Below are 17,045 nucleotides of genomic sequence, written 5' to 3'. Positions count from 1 at the left end.
CCGGATGTGCTACTTGCTATCTGTGTGGCCGTGGATAAAGTGGTTAACTTCCCTATGGACCAGTTTCCTCTGCTATAAAATTACAGCCAATTTTTTAAATGTCAGACAATGTATTGCATGTTCTGAGAACAGAGCCTGGCACATAGTAAGTGCCCAATAAATGGAGGTAATAGTGCCAAATCACAGGATTTGTGAGGATTAAAATCTCTTTCCTCTGCCTGGGTGTTCCTCTCCTGGATCTTCATATAGCTGGATCCTTCTTCTTTAGGTCTCAGTTCAAATGTCACCTCCTCAAAGAAGCCCTCCCTGACCACCATAGCTAATGATGCCCTCCTACACCCAGTCACTCTCTATCCCAGTAGCCTATCTTTGTAGCGCCTAAAGTGATCTTGCTAATTCGTGTTTCCTCGTTTCATATCTGCTTCCTCCACCCAGATGTCAGTTCCCTGAAGACAAGATCCACTTCGGTCACTGCTATGTCCTGAGAATCTAGAATAGGACCTGGCACATGGTTTGGGCACTATAAATGTTTGCTGAATGAATGAATGGATTCCTTTTTTCTTCCGGGAGACAGTGTCTTTGTACGGCATTAACCCCCAATAGGGAAGACTATAGGACAGAGATGCAGGAATAGGAGAGGGGCACAGAGATAGAACTTCCCAGATTGGCAGGGGTGGAGCGTGGGGGAGCACTGGGTGAGCCTGCCCCCTTCTGCCCTCTGAGAAGGACTCCCTTTGGTCTCTGTTCCTGGCTGTGTAAAAGGTCTCAACTCTGGAGACCCTTGGGAGGTCAGGGCATCCACCTTGACTTGGGTCATCCCCAGCCAAGGTCAGGCTGAACCCAGCAGGACAGGATGCTGAGGCCTTGGATTACACATCTTTACACATCCAGCTGCTTAGTCGGATTAGTACACATACCACACCTATCCTGTCCAGGCCCAAGACAGGGGCCCAACAGTATGGGTCACAGGCCTCCTCTTCCTCCCACCCCTCAGGCCCGTCTTGGCCTGGAAAAGCCTCCAGATCCACCAGAAACTGGGCCAGGACTGCAGACATTGTGACCATATTTTTTATGCAGTTTCGTTACCATTTATTGGATGCCGTCTGTATACCAACCTCTGAGCCTGGCACTTCATAGTTATCTCAGTTGATCCTTAAAGACGGCGGACTGGGGCTTTTTCTTCTTAATTCAGTTCCTCAGTAAACAGTTAATCAAGCACCAATGAAGTGCCAGGCCCAAGTCAACCGCTGGGGATACAGAAGTAATGAAGTCAGCCCCTGCCTTGGTGGAGCTTTTAGAGGGGAGACAGTCAGTCAGTAATTAAAGATTTTTTTAAATTATTTTTAAAAATATTTTATTTATTCATTTGACAGACAGAGATCACAAGTAGGCAGAAAGGCAGGCAGAGGGAGAGAGAGAGAGAGGAGGAAGCAGGCTCCCCACGGAGCAGAGAGCCCGATGCAGGACTCGATCCCAGGACCCTGAGATCATGACCTGAGCCGAAGGCAGAGGCTTAACCACTGAGCCAACCAGGCACCCTAATTAAAGATTTTTAAAATGCACTTCAGCTCCTTAATCGAGATGGAAGAGGAGAGGAAGAGAACCCAGGGATGGGCAGGTGAGACCCCTGATCCACACCCTGGCTCCATGGAGGTGGCTGGTGCCCCCTCACCCACAGCTGGTTGGGGGAGCTTTGCTATCTGGAAGAGAGCAGAATGTGGACCACCTACCTCCAAAAAATGTTCACTGAATGACCGAATGAATATTCTGCTATTTTTCAGAAGCCTTCCGTGGCTCCCCATCACCTGTGGGGTCTTATCTGGATCCCTCAGCCTGCGTGCTCAGCCCGTCGTGATCTGACCCCAATGCTCCTCCAGCCTCTCCAGGATGCGCCACCCCATCCTCCTAGCTCAGGAGCAGCCACTGTCATCCTCCTGGTTGCTCAAGATCACACCGGGGACTCTTCCTTGACTTTTCTTTACCTCACCCCACACATCCAAGCCATCAGCAAATTGGATAGTTCCACCTCCAAAATATGCCCTGAATCAGTTTTTGCTATTCTCAACCGCCACCGTCCCTCACCTGGACACCTGCCCGTCCTCTTCACTTAGATTCCTGAATCTATTCCAGTCCAGCTACGGGCCGTTACTAAACACAGCTGGAAGCTCTTTAAACCCACATTAGGCCATGTCACTGGCCTGCTAAGAAGCCCTCTGTGGCTCCCGTGGTTCTCAGAATAACAACGGCTCATCCAGTCCTTAAGGCCTTCCTCACTTCTCTCTGTGATCTCATCTCTGACACCCACTGCCTTCCTTCCACGCTCCAGTACACTGTTCTTCTTTCTCTTTTTCTTATGTATCAGTCTCTTCTCTGCCTCAGGACCTTTGCACTTGCTGCTGCCTCTTCCTGGAACACCCTGCCCTCAGATCGTGCCATGCCCGGCTCCTGTGCATCCTTCAGATTGCCACACGAATGTCACCTCCTCAGAGAGGCCCTCCTGGGGCACCCTATTGTTTGTTATCCCATCATTTTGGGTTTTTTGGCAGAGCAGGTGATGGAGAATGGGAAGGAGCTTCAAGGAGTCTGGAAGCAGGAGGGACAGGAGAAAATGCAGCCAGGGACTAAAAGGAAGCAACAATGTGGCTTTCCTGCAGACCAGGACAGTCAGGCCACAGTACGGTTGGGTGAGAGGCTAAAGCAGACAGGCATCCCATCCAGCCCTCCCTGAGTCAGAGCACCGCGTGCACCCAGCTGCAGGCCCAGCACTCTGAGGAAGCCATGACTGTTTCCCTGGCACTGCTGAGTCCTTTCCCTCATCGCCGGACACACTTGCAATGATTTACTCCTAGGCTCGCAAGCCGAGATCACGGCAGAGGCCAAGCAGGCCTCATAAACAACTTACACAGTCTGTGCAGAAGGTTTTAAAAACACAGGCCTGGACTAGCGGGCGCTCAGATCCAGCCTGGTCGCCACGGAGGAGGACATGTCCAGCGTAGCCTGAGCCTCGGATTTTAGACTTTTTCTTTTCTTTCCTTTTTTCTTTTTCTTTTTTTCTTTTCTTTTCTTTTCTTTTTTTTTTTTTGAAAAGCTGGAAATCTAGATTCATAGAAGAGATAAATGTTGGCAAAGAATTCAGGGAATGGGCCAAAGGCACCTGCACACGGGTAGGTGGAGCCCTCCAGCTGGCAGAGCGGCCTCTTGTCCGGGCCCCTCACCCTTCACTGGCACAGAGTATGCATTTTCTACCCACGAATTGCAGTGCTGTGCCCATTTTACAAATGGGGAAGCTGAGGCTCAAGCACTGACTTAACGACCCGTGCCAGGGCCCAGCCTTTATGTAGAACACCCTCACACAGCCCAGAAGCTAAAGAGGTCCTAACCTCTGGACTAAGAGTGTCTTATCTTACGTGTCTTACTTCTTGCAATCTGCTTCATCTCCCACAAGGGGAAACTAAGGCTCAGAGAGGTTATGAAATGTGCCAGAAGTCACTAGGCTGGCAAGAGCTGGGATTGCAACCCAGCTGCAAGTCCAACACCAGAGTTGGCAGGCTAACCCCTTACTGTCCGTTCAGCCCCAGTGTGAAGGAGCTTTGTAAGGTTCAAATGACCTCAGAATCTTTGGTGGTACCAAATCTGTTACCTGCACAAGAGCCTACTAAGCATAAGTCACCAAGAAGTATTAGGTCAATTAAGAAAAAAGGAAGGAAGGTCAACCGTATTTTAAATCAATAAATAAGTAAATAAGTAAGTGCTAAGACTTCAGGTCCTTCTCTGAAAGCCCTGGGTCACAGCCAGGACCCTCAGAGGGCATTTTCTGGAGGGAAGGGGAACCTCAGGAATTTTATTCAAATGCAGACATCCTGACAGCTGGTTCACTTTATTTGCCAACTCCTGAGACTTGGTTCCCACTCCTGCCAGGCCCCAGGGCAGTTTAGAGGATTTCAGAAGGAAACCAGAATCGGCCCAGCAGCTTAGAGCTCAGGGAGTTCCATGTGGTGTATCTCTTCTAGTCCTTTGCTCCACCATTTCTTGGTCAGTGGAGGGGGGAAAAAATCAATGTTTGTTGAAGATCTGTTAGATGCTGTGTACCTTCTGTGGGATACCTCCATGTGATTCAACCACTTCCTGGCTGTGTGATCCTGGGCAAGTCACTTTACCTCTATGAATCTGTTGTCTCACCTGCTAAATGAAGGTGAGAATTTTGTTGACCAGGTCACTTTTGATTTTCAAGGGTCAGAAAGCCAATCCAAAGTGGCCTATTCAAAAAAGGGTGTTGATCAGTTCACATTAATGGAAAGTCCAGGGATATTGGCTTCAGGAATGGCTGTATCTGGGAGCTTAACCTGCCTATATGTCTGTTGGCATAGAATCCCCCCGTACTGTCTATATTCTTGGGAAAAAGGTCCAAAGATGACTCTCTGGCCTCTCCAGGTTGACATCATGATAACTCTGCAGCCCCTGATGAAAAAGAACACTTCTTTCCCAATAATTCCAGGAGAAAAAAAGCCCAAGATGAAACTTGATTGGTCAGTGTGAGTCATGTCCACACTACTAAACCGATCACTGCGGCCAGGGGGGTGGGTTATTCTAATGGTAAACGTGGGTGTCATTCTTACCCACTGAGACTGGAGAACAGAGGCAGCTTCACTGAGTACATGAGAGAGGAGGAGGGTTGATTCTCAAAAAAATAATACCAAACAGTCCAAAATCATATCCTCCACAACCATACCTCCTGAGTGCTTGGGAGGCTTGAGCGAGATGATATGCCGTGCCTGGTTCTTAGTACTTGCTCAATTAACAGCTTGCCTTTGTCTTCTCCCTCTTAGACCCCTGAATACCCCTCTGACCCAGCGTGCCCCCCCCCCCCAGGGTCAGGTGGGCCTGAGTTCAAGCCTGATTCTGATGTGTGACTCAGGGCAAGTTATTTAGTTGCTCCAGGAACTCAGATTGCTCCTCGGAAAGACGGCAGTGATGAGCTGTCCTATCTCCTGGGATGGTTGTGATAAATGCCTTGGGACATGGCATACAGTAGGTGCTCCATAAGTAGTGGTGTCTACTCTTGCCGCCTTCTCTGTCTGTGCACACCGGCCACACAGGGCTGTGCCTGTCATTCCCCACTTCTAGCCTCTGCACCTGTGCTTACCAGGGGCCCAGCCCAAATGACTCCTCCTTCACGAAGCCTCACTTCTGTGAGCCTTGGTTTTCCCAACTACAAACGCGGATTATGAGAGTGTCCACCTCTTTGAGTTGGTATAAGGAGTAAATGAGACTAGGCAGGCAGAGCAGCTAACACAGTGCTTGGCATGGTGAGTAATCAGTACATTTTGGCTGTTAGTATTATGTCATTGTTATTAGAAGTTCAGCTGCTAATTTAAGCTTGTATTTCCCTGTAGTGTCTGACACAGGGCGAGAACTCAATGAACATTGCATCTTGGATGGTCCCGTTGGGGCCATGGCTTCTAAACCCAGTTATGCCACCAACCCAAACCAACCTGAACCAACCATCCATCCATCCACCCATTCACTTTTCATTTAAGGTACCAGAATTTGTGGAGGGCCAACACCATACCAGCGCTGTGCTGGAGAACGGGGTTCAGCTTTGCAAGACAGACATAGTCCCTGCCCTCACAGTGCTGATTGGGTAGGCGGGGAAGCCGAAAATGAGTGAGTGAATAAATAAACAAACAAGATGACTGCAGATTGTGGCAAGTCACCAAGGAGGTAAAACAGTGGGGGAGGAATGAATGAGAAGGAGTTTTGTGGGGTTTTCACAAGATTTATTTCTTTTTAAGTAATCTCTGCACCCAACGTAGGGCTTGAACTTACAACTCCAAGATTAAGAGTCAAATGCTCCACCGGCTGAGCCAGCCAGGCACCCCAGGAAAGAGCAGAGGAGAGGAGATCTAAGAGGCCAACATGGGAGCCAGATCAGGCAAGGCCTTGTAAGCCCTGTGAGAGTGCGGACCTGTACTGAGGGCTGTAGGAAGCCACTGGAGGGCTTCAAGAAGCAGGGGTGACAAGACGTAGTTCCCACCTTATAGAAGGGCTCACGCTTCCATCCGGGAGAAGTTGAAAAGGCCTCTCCAAGGTGACATTTCTGCCAAGTCCTGAAAGAAGTGAAAAAGCCAACTGTGGGTGCGAGAGGGGATGGAAAAGGGACCCTCCAGGCCCCGAGGGTCAGCCAATGGGAGATGCTGAGCACTCTGCTGACTTCCCTTTTAGAACGGGAAGACGGGAGGCTCTTGAGGGTCCTGAGAAGGAGCGTGTTGAAGAAAAGGTGTCTAATGACACTTGTCATAGACGGTAAGGGGGACTCCATTCAGGATATCGCAGAGACTGCTGCCGTGGGGTTTTACAGTGGGGGGAGAGGCTGGGCTCGACTCCCAGGACGGCCAGGACAAGTGGGAATTTACCGCTGAGGAGCAGCATGGCTTCCAGGGTTGGAAAACCACTGAGAGGAAACAGTGGGTTGGGGGATTCTGGCTGACTATCTGAGGGACTCTTCTGGGACACAAGAATGATTGCCCTTATTTTCCAAAGCAGGCCCTTAGTGGGGTTTGAGGAAGGGAGTCAGTGGAAGACGGCCACTATGAGTATTCATAAGAACTGTAGCGGGTTCTGCGCTTGGCATGCGTGGCTTGAAAACCCATAAACTTCCGCCCCGTTCCGTCTCCTTCATCCCCTCTTAGTCTTCCCTTCAGTCACCCTACTTCAGCCATGCTGCCCCAACATGTTCCCACCTCAGGTCCTTTGCACTTGCTGTTTCCTCCACCTGGAATGCTTTTCCCACTGATGGTCATATGGCCAGCTCCTCCTTATCCTTCAGGTTTCAGCTCAAAGGTCGCCCCCACTGAGAGGCCCTGCCTGACCATCTCAGGTAAACACATCTCTTAGGCCCCTTTCCTACCAACCGGCTTAATTTTTTCCAAGCACCCGAAATTATCATGTTGACCTCTTTTTTGTTCACTACGTACCCCTTCCCTCTACAAGATGGTCAGCTCCACACAAGCTGGGATTTCTGCCTGGTTTGTTCACTGCGCAAGATGGCGCCTGGTGCATCATTGAATGGAGGGATGGATGGACAGATGGATGAATGAATGAGGTTAATCCTTATAAAAACTTGTCTATGTATGTATTACTATTCCCATTTTACAGATGAGGAAACTGAGGCTCAGAGATGTGATGTTCCACACAGGGAACATTGATTGTGCAGGGGTAGGATTTGAACCCAGGTCTCACAGACTCCGCTCTTTTCTTTAGTCCCCTGCCAGTGAATGGTAATAATAGCTCATGATGACAGATTCCACATTAGAATGGTCTTCTATGAAGCTCGCATCTCCCTTCCGGTTGAAAACAAATGAGCAGCAAACATTTCCTGGACCCCAACTGTATGCCAGGCCCCACATGTGTGATCACATGGAATCATCAACGAAGTAGGAACTGTGGTGATCCCCATTGCACAGGTGAAGAAACTGAGTCTCAGAGAAGTTAAGTAACTTTTCCAAGGGCTCATAGCTGAAAAATCAGGAAGCTGGGATTAAAATGCAGGTCTCGGGGGCACCTGGGTGGCTCAGTCAATGGTCAACTCTTGATTTCGGCTCACATCCTTATCTCAGAGTCCTGAGATCATTCTCTCTCTCCCTCTCTCTCTGTCTGCCTTTCCTTGATGTAGGACTCGATCCCAGAACCCTGAGATCATGACCTGAGCCAAAGACAGATGCTTAACCAATTGAGCCACCCAGGCACCCAGGCATCCCAATAAATAAAATCTTTAAAATAAAATAAAACGCAGGCCTAAGTTCTTAACCAATACATTCTGGTCCCCCCTCCCACTGGACCTAGTTTATTCATTCATTTTTCTGTTCATTGATCGTGTTTCTTCCTGTGTTTGATGAATGAATAAAGACAGTTCGCTGTAAAAGGATGAAAATTCATATAACAGAGTCTTCCTGATGACTTGGACCTTTTTAGTTAACTTTCATCAGATCTGACATTGTTGTTTTTAACCTCGGGGCCTCACCGCTGATGGGCTCACACCAGGAGAAGTATCCATTTAGCCGTTATCTTGGAGCTCACCTGGGCTGACGTTACCGTTACCGACCTCCAAGCTGTTTCTTCACAAAGATCTTTGTAAGCCTTTTGTCTTTATCTGCGAGGACTAGTTTGCTCAGAACTTGCGCTCCAGCTCAACTAGATGAATTAGTCAGGATACACTCGATTACTTTACGCTGCAGTCGTGAGGAAACACACGATCTCGTGACTTGACACATCCAAGTTTTATTTCTCACTTGTGGGATTCCCACTAAGGACCCAGCAAGAGTGCAGCACACCCTCATCTAAGTCGTGGTGACTCAGGGTCCACTGTCCTCTCAACACGAGACCCCCATTGTTGCTGAGGAGAAGAAGGGAGCTCACACACACTCACCCTCCGCCTGGAAGCCATCTACACCCCTCCCAGGGCACAGAGAGTCACACAGTCGTGCACAAAGGATATAGAGGCCTCCAGTGTGCCCAGGAAGAAGACAAGAACCAGAGAGGAGTGAGTGCTAGAAACCCCTTCCATGCCAGGCATACACACACTGCAGGGCTGCGGTCAAAGATGTGAGGGTTTCTTTGCCAACCCACTGAGCTGAGGGGCCCCCTCCTCCTTCGGGGCACTTCATTTCCCCCATGGCTGTCTGACGTACACGGCGAACAGAATGCCAGTGTTGATTCATGGACTCAATGTCGGTAAAACTGGATTTCTACTTTTAAATGAAAAGAAAAGATTTCTTCTTCTTCCCCCCCTTTTTTTTTTTTGCCGGTAATTTCTCTCTTTTTAAAGATCTGCCCCAAATGCTATTATTTTTTATTATATCCATCACAGCTATTTTTATTTTTGTATTATGGTGAGACCAGTTAACATATCTATCCTCTTCACATTTTTTTAAAAGATTTTATTTATTTGTTTGAGAGAGAGAGAGAGTTCATGAGAGACAGCAGGAACAGTGGGAGAGGGAGAAGCCGCCTCCCTGTTGAGCAGGGAGCCCGATGCAGGGTTTGATCCCAGGGTCCTGGCGGAAGGCAGATCCTTAACTGACTGAGCCATGGAGGCACCCCCTACCCTCTTCAGTGCGCTATATAATATTACTGATTCTGGGCACAGTGTTGGATGACAGGTCTCTAGGACTTACCCATCAAATGCCCGTCACTTCTTTCTGCGCCTCCCAGTGCATCACACTTCGCATACACCCGCATTGAAGACCATCTCCTTAGCCTCTGTGAGCATTTTCTAGGTTTCAGAGCACTTACTGCATCCCCACGAGGGAGGCGGGGCGTAGATCTCAGACCTCACTGTCAGGGGAGGCAGTGACGCATATCACTTCTGGGCATAGGCAAGCGTGACTTCTCCAACGCTATTCCTGCCCCTGCCTTGGCAAGAATGCGAGTCACACATTGAGACGATAGAGCCACTGGTTCCCTGAGTCATGGCTTGGAAAGGAACGACGCTGGAGACCCAGCAGATTCTCAGTGGCCGTTCCTGAGAAAGACACTGTCCTAGAGATCCTCAGCCAGAATTGGAAGGTAGGTCTCTTGATAACCATGCATCCTTTTCACCTCAACGCGAATCTCTAGTGAGACTAAGATGCTACATGGGAAAGATCCATCGTTAAGTCCCCATATGTCTTCTTCTAAATGTGTATTGGACATTAACCAGCAAATCTGGCTGTTGTCGCGAATGACCAATCATGGAGCCATCATTTTGATATCAGCCGGAGTGGTGTCCAACCCCAGCATCCAGACCAACTTAGTTAGCTTCCTTTAGCACCTTCAGCTGCCCTGGCTGGGCTCTCAAAGACTACCCTCCCCACTCCCCATCCCACCAGATTCAGGGGCACGTGGACAGATTTGTGGCTCAGCAGAACCCATGGACACTGTCCTTACCTAACATTTCCTGCGCTCCTTGTTTCTATTCAATACACCGCTCTCGGAGCAGGGACGGACCAATATCATTCATCACTGTTGAGACCCACAGTCCCTGCCTCAGTTCCGCATGCCCTCAGCAAATCCAGGGAATTGGCTGTCACTCAGGCAAGAAGAACACTGCTCCGATCAAGTTTCCCACTAGTCCCTCCTCCCTCTGCAGGGACCAGAGTCAAGCCTCCATCAGCACCACCAGCACCACCAGAGGCATTGTCCTCAGATGGGCAGGAGGTTGTAATCTCACCAGCTCTCAGAATCCCTGCTTTGACAGAGCTCATGGGAACTTAATTCACCTGTTAGGAGAAGGATGCCCAGCCCAGATCATGTGGGAAAGAGTCAAATCATCTCGGGGAGATGGTTCAAGTGAAGACATGGTGCTCACGTGTTAAAACAAAGAAGGGCTTCAGCACCTGGATCAAACTCTGCCTTGCCCACTTCTGTCATTGTCACTTTGGTTATTGTCTTTCTAAGCCTCAGTTTCCCTGATTATAAGGTGAGGGCAAGGGGTACAGCACAACATGCATGTGGTTTTCAGGATGAAATTTGACTCTTCATTCCATAAATACACTCTGAGGACTCAAGGTTGAGAAAAAGCAGACACAAACCTCTGTCCTCAAGTTGTTTACGTTCTACAGAGGTGGACATTATTGCAAGACGGCAACTTGGACAGCTTTCTGAAGTGAAAGGACATGTACTCTGAAAGCCTGCAATTACCAATTTGACCTGATCAGCTCAGGGTCAGGATTGGCTTCCCTGAGGAGGTGATACTTCTGCTGAGCTAAGAAGGATGAGAAGAAACTGACCAGGCAGAGTGGAGGAAAAGCATTCCAGGCAGAAGGAACAGCATGGGCAAAGGCCCTGTGGCAAGTGGGATCATGAGAACTGTGAGGGTCCAAAGGAAGACTAATTCAGGTGAAGTGAAAGAGCAAAGGGGAGCATGGTACAGGATAAGGCTGGAGAGTTCAGTAAAGTATAGACTAAGTGATTGTAACAATGAGACCCCAAAATCCAGTGGCTTAAACAAGACAGACCAGGAGTTGGCAAACTTTTTCACTAAAGGGCCAGTCTAAGGCTACGATTAACTTCCATCTCAGACCCAAAATAGTTACTTCAGCTCTACCCGTCACATCTGCTTCCCAGCTAGCAAGAAAGAGGAAACAATGGGAAAGCATCATTTCTGCTCACATCTCTTCCTGCCAGACCTAATCACATGGCCTCATCTAATTGCAAGGGAAACTGGGAAATGTAGTCCTTATTCTGGGTGGTCCCATGTCCAGCTAAATTTCTATTATAATGGAAGAAGAGAAGAACAGATATTGGGGACATCTAGTGGTCTTTGCCACATGGGGCTAGAGTGTCTTTGGGGAAGCCAGGAAGAAGTTTGTTTGCAATGGTCGAGTGGGAGGTGATGGTGGCTTGGGGGCAGGGTGGTAGCTTGCAGAGAGCGAATGGAACAGACCCAAAGATGTTTGTGAGCCAGAATTGTCAAGACTTGGTGATGGTTGGATATGGGGACAAGGATGACCCCTATGTTTCTGGATTGTGCAGTTAGATACAGATCTCGTCTAGAAAGTTCTTCATATACAGGAGCATGCCAGTAAGCAGTTGAAGTCTTCAGTATTGTATCGGTGAGTCCATTGCAAACCCAACGCCTACAGTGACCTGACAGATAACAAAAGGAGCAAAGGGGCCTGTCAAAAGGGGCAGCTGCTCCTTAGCTCCAGGCAGTGGTTGCCCTTGGGAATCCAGGTTCCGTGCAGACATCATCCGATTTTCCAAAGGAATGGGAAAATCTGGATTTTTATGTGAAATCTTGCAATTTTGAAACTTGAGCAAATAAGTAAAAATAAATTTCTCAGCCCAAAGCCTTCTGGTTTATAATGCCTAGGACACCCCCAGCAATGCCACGGCACCCCGTTTCCACCTTTGTGACTCGGTTGCCCTCTGTTGGTGAAGGCCGCCGTTGCTGGTTCACCCCAAGGCTTCTGCCTTTATCCTTTGTTGTCCGAACGTACTTATCCCTGGATTCCTGTCCCTTTGTGCCCAGGAGCGCCACCTGCAGGCTCCTGACTCCAATTTATCACCAATCCCCCATGGATGCCCACCCCCAACCCACTTCCCATCAGCCTGTTCCCAATCCCCTTAATCGGATCTGCGCCAGTGACCCTTCTAATTAAAACTCCCCGGCTGTAATCTCCCTTTAAAGCCAGGGAAGCGGAAGGGCCATAAAAGGAGCGAAAGGGTTACCAGTCCGGAAGCTGCCTCCTTCTACGTCCTTGAAAATGTCTTGTGGACACCTGCAGACCTGAGATCAAGTCCCAGCTCTACCTCTTCCGAGTTGTGTAGCCCTGGAAAACTCACTTCATTCTCTGAGCCTCCCTTTCATGCATTTGCCTGTTCACTGATTTATCAACTATTTAGGGAATACCTACTCTGTGCCAGGCACTCTTTCAGGAGCTAAGGACAGAGCAGTCCTAAACAGACTCAGCAGACATTCCTTTGCAGGACACAGAGAAGCACATTCCAGCTCAGCGAGATCCGTGCTATGATGGGAGACGCTTAGGAGCAGTGGCAGTTCAGAGGACTCAGACCGGAGGGTCAGAGCAGGCTCACTGGAGCAGTGACCTCTGAGTTGGGGGCTGATGGCATGCAGTAGGAGTCAACCAGGAGATGTGGAGGAGGAGGGGCACTAAAGGCAGAGGGAACAGCATGGTGAGGATATTGAGGTGTGAGCCACCATGGCAGTGCGGCTTGGGAACTATAAGCATTTTTACCAGGATTCAGGATGGAATATGCAGTGGGAAATTCAGGAAAGAGTCTGGAGAGAGAGAAGAAAGGTAGTCTTAATATAAAAATCCAAATCTCTCCATCATTCTTCATCAGTTCCTCCTGCCACTCCAACCTCAGCCCCTCCAGTTCTCCCTCTTACTCAGCCCCACCTACCCTGAGCTGCTTTCTGTTGCTTGATTAAGCCAAACTCATCCCCACCTCAGGGCCTTTGCATATGCTATGCCTTCTGCCTAGAATGCTCAGATCTTTGAGCAATGTACTCCTCATCCTTAAGTCTCAACAACCAGGGCACCTCCTGAAATAGGTCTGCCCTAACTACCCAGTCTCGTATGGACACCCCCACCCCCGCCGCTACCCTACCGATCCCACTGGTTTGTTCTCAGTAACATAAAGAACTTAACACTCTCTGGCATCATCTTGCTCTTTTATGGGTTTTGGTGTTATGTTGTCCACCTCTCTCTCCCAGCACCTTGAGGCCACAAAAATGGTCTTCTCCATGCTGCATCCCCAGCAACTAGCACAGCACTTGGTAATAAATATGTGCCAGCTAAATGCCAAGGATTAGAACTTTATCCAAGAGCTTATGGAGCCATCGCAGAGTTCACAGCAGAGCTCTCTATGGCTTGCTTGGATTTTTGCTTCTCTCCTATGACCTAGCAATACAGTTGTGAGGATTAAAAGCAATGGGATACTCCTTATGGAAAGCAAAAAATTTATAACTTTATTAAGGTTTATTTTACATACCATCTAATTCACCCATTTCTGGTGTGCAGCTCGCTGATTTTTTTAGTAAATTTGCCCAGTTGGGCAACCATCACCTTAAATCAGTCTTAGAATACTTTGATCACCCCAAAGAGATCCCACATAACCATTAACAACTGTTAATCCATATTCCCATCCTGGCAGCCCTAATCTGCTTTTTATCTCTAAAGATTTGCCTTATCTGGACACTATGTAAATGGAATCCTATGGTCGGCGGCCTTCTTTCACTTCACTTCATGTTTTCAGGGTTCATCCCTGTTGGGGCATGGGTCTGTCCTCTGTCCCTTTTTATGGATAAGGAATATTTCATCCTACGGATATACCCGTTTACCCAGTCATCAGCTGATGGGCATTTGGGTTGATTCCACTTTTGTATTTATGGGTAATGCGGCTATAAACGTGCTTGTACGTGAAGAGCGGCTTCCAAATGAAAGTCCGCGTCCACAATGAGCCCCCGGTAATGTATAGAATTGTTGAATTACTATACTGTGCACTGAAACTAGCATAATACCATGGATTAACTCTATTGGAATTAAAACTAAAAATAAAAAAAATGAAAAAAAAATAAAAAAAATGATTTATGACACTTAAAAAAAAAACTCAGTTTCCAAGCCCTGAATGTCTCTCCGCTTGCTGGAGCTTCCAGCATCCGTGTAAGGGGTTTGACTCCAATGAGCTGTGTACCCATGAGTGAGTCCCTTCCCTTCTCTGCTTATGTCTCCCCATCTTTCCAGACAGGAGCCTGTGCCCTTTTATGCACAGATATTCTGCGCCTCGTTCACATTCCTGGAAGAGCAGGGGAGTGTGTGGAGGCAATGATAAACAGTTTGTATTTATAGCTGCTAGAGCCAAAGGTGGGCATCCCCGTGATCAACCACCAGAGCCGACAATGAGAAGGAGGGCCTGGCTCCAGCACCCCTACCCTGGGGACTCCCACCGGCTGCTCACTTCCCCCAGAGGACCAAAGCTTCTGCCCCCCCTTTGGTGCAGACAGGTGGGTTCTAGGATCCGGAATCTCCTCATAGGGAGGGAATTTGAGGACTGCCTCTAAGTCCCTCGTCCTGGCTTTTGCCTTTGCTGCTGGGTTCCTGGAGTCCTGCCCAAACCTGATTGGGCTCAGATCCCAGGAAAGCAAAGCTGGAAATGCAGAGGCCCAGACAGGGGTTTGAAGAAGGGCTGGGAGGACTCCGGTGCTGGCTGGTCCCCTGGGGTCCATCCCAGAGACCAGGTTGCTACTGTTGTCATTTGGGTTTCGGGCCGTTTGCAGGATATCTGCTGCCTTAGCAGGCACTGGCCTTAGCAGGCCCACAGACGTCAGCAGCAGGTCCAGGGGCTGGGAGCAGGAGGGATGATAAATTACCCGGATCATAACGTAACATATATTAAGTAGCTGTTATGTGGTAAGTGCTCAGTGACTTCTATCTCCATTCTAGAGATACAGATGGAGACATGGAGGCTCAGAGAAGGGAAACGATTTGTCCCAAGCCACACAGCCAGGGATAATATTGTCAGGACTCAAACCTAGATCCCAAACCAGCTCATAAATGAGCAGAAGGCTGCTAGAGTAGTCACAGCCATAAAAGCTGATCTAAGAGCCTTATGAATTCATTGGACTCTCATCACACCCTTGCATTGGACACCTCCACCCACCCCCACCCCCACCAGATCTTAGAGATAAGGAAACTGAGGCACAGAGGGTTTAACACCCATTTGGAAATTCCCCAGCCAGGAGGTAAGCCTGACTCTAAAGGCTTCAGTGGGCCTAGGGAAGAAAACAGTCTGTGGGCAGGGCCAGGACGGGTGAAGAGAGGTGCCTGCATGCTGGGAAGGAGGCCTGAGGTGCGCTGATCCTCCCAACACAACCCTGAGCAGCTGACAGCCTTCCCCCAGGAGCCAAGAGGCCTCTGCCCCCTTTTCTTCTTTTCTAGGCATCGTGGGGCTGAAAGAAGGGGAGGGCGGGGCACATGCTCAGGTACAAAGCTGACTCGGGCCTTAGAATAACAGGCCCTAAGGACTGCATGTAATATGCACATGATATGCCCGGTGCATAATTCATGCGTCTGTCAGCAGAACATCAATTATGTGGGCCTTCCCAGGAGTTGTCTAGGGGTTAGAAACTAGAGCAGGCTTCCCTTGCCAGCCTCTGGGGGAAGTGGGACCTCCCAGCTCTTAAAGGAACAGGCTCCCCGGGAATCTGCTCTTCTCCTGCAGGCTTCCCTTGGGCAGGTGGGAGGGGATCAGTGCCTGCCTACAGCAGGAAGCTTGCGGGGCTCAGCCTAAGGCCCTGGCTGGCTGCCTCAGGAAATCTGACGCCCTCTGTGTCTAACCCTGTGCTGGTAATCGCACGTGCATAATCTCCTCATCCCCCACTCTGTACTTTATGAGGGGCTTGCTACTGGTATACTCTAGGGTTTCTCAACCTTGGGACTGTTGACATTTTGAGACAGATCATTCCTTGTTGCGGGACTGTTCCTGTGCACGGTAGGATTTCGGCAGCAGCCCTGACCTCCACCCACTGGCTGCCAGGAGTAGCCCTCCCCTATTGGTTGTTTTTTGTTGTTGTTGTTTTTTTAAGATTTTACTTATTTATTTGACAGATCACAAGTAGGCAGAGAGGCAGGCAGAGGGAGAGGGGGAAGCAGGCTCCCTGCTGAGCAGAGCAGCAATGTGGGGCTAGATCCCAGGACCCTGGGATCATGACCTGAACCGAAGGCAGAGGCTTTAACCCACTGAGCCACCCAGGCACCCCACTCTTGGTTTATTTTAACCAAATAAAATTTGGTTATCAAATTTTTGATACCAAAAATTCCTGTGGCATTTGTCAATTTTGACAAATCATCCCCAATTGTGAATGACTGGAATATCCGCCATTTCAGAAGTAGGGAAACTGAGGCAAGGAAAGTTTCAATGCCAAGGCCACCGGGCCAGTAAATGACAGAGCTGGATTCTACCTCAAGAGCCCACACTCCTAACTCAGTGCAGGAGTTCCCAAAGTATGCCGTCGGAATGCTTTATTCCAATAAGCATGTATTTATTTTAATGAAGATTTAACACACCTTTCCCTAGCACGCAAAACCAGCATCTTTGCAAATGTTGTTCCTTTGGACAAGGCTAAAATAGAAGAGAAAAGGTGAGCAGCGTGTGTTGTTTTGCTACTGAGGGAAGAGTAGTACAAGCAACAAAAGAACACATACAATAGGATGTTGGTCCTGAGCGAAACAAAATAGCAGTTTGTTAGGGACATAGATCTCTCTATCAGGAACTCTCCAGAAAAGAAGAGGGATGAGAAGAAATTGTGGTTCCCCCCAAGGTGGAGAAGGACCCGCCGGTGATGTCCGCATTATTGTCACATACTGTTTCTTCACCTGGGTCATAGGTTCACGGTGTTCACTTGATTATGGTGCGTAAATATACATGAATTTGATCCGCTTTTGTATGTATCCGATATATCTTTTTATAAAGTGGTTACAGAATTTTACTTTTGCAATAAGTGAACATCAAGAATTAAAACCCAAAAACTTTTGTTTAAA

General features: G+C 48.7%; 1 protein-coding gene across 1 annotated transcript in view; it reads left to right on the top strand.

Moving 5' to 3' along the window:
* The window catches only part of KCNB1 (potassium voltage-gated channel subfamily B member 1), a 101,219-nt gene that overhangs the window by 71,339 nt on the left and 12,835 nt on the right, over window positions 1-17,045 (top strand). The gene's annotated exons all lie outside the window — the stretch shown is intronic.

The sequence above is a fragment of the Meles meles genome, chromosome 16, assembly GCF_922984935.1.
Source record: "Meles meles chromosome 16, mMelMel3.1 paternal haplotype, whole genome shotgun sequence".
NCBI classification, from domain to species: Eukaryota; Metazoa; Chordata; class Mammalia; order Carnivora; family Mustelidae; genus Meles; species Meles meles.
This window is presented reverse-complemented; position numbering and strand designations above follow the sequence as displayed.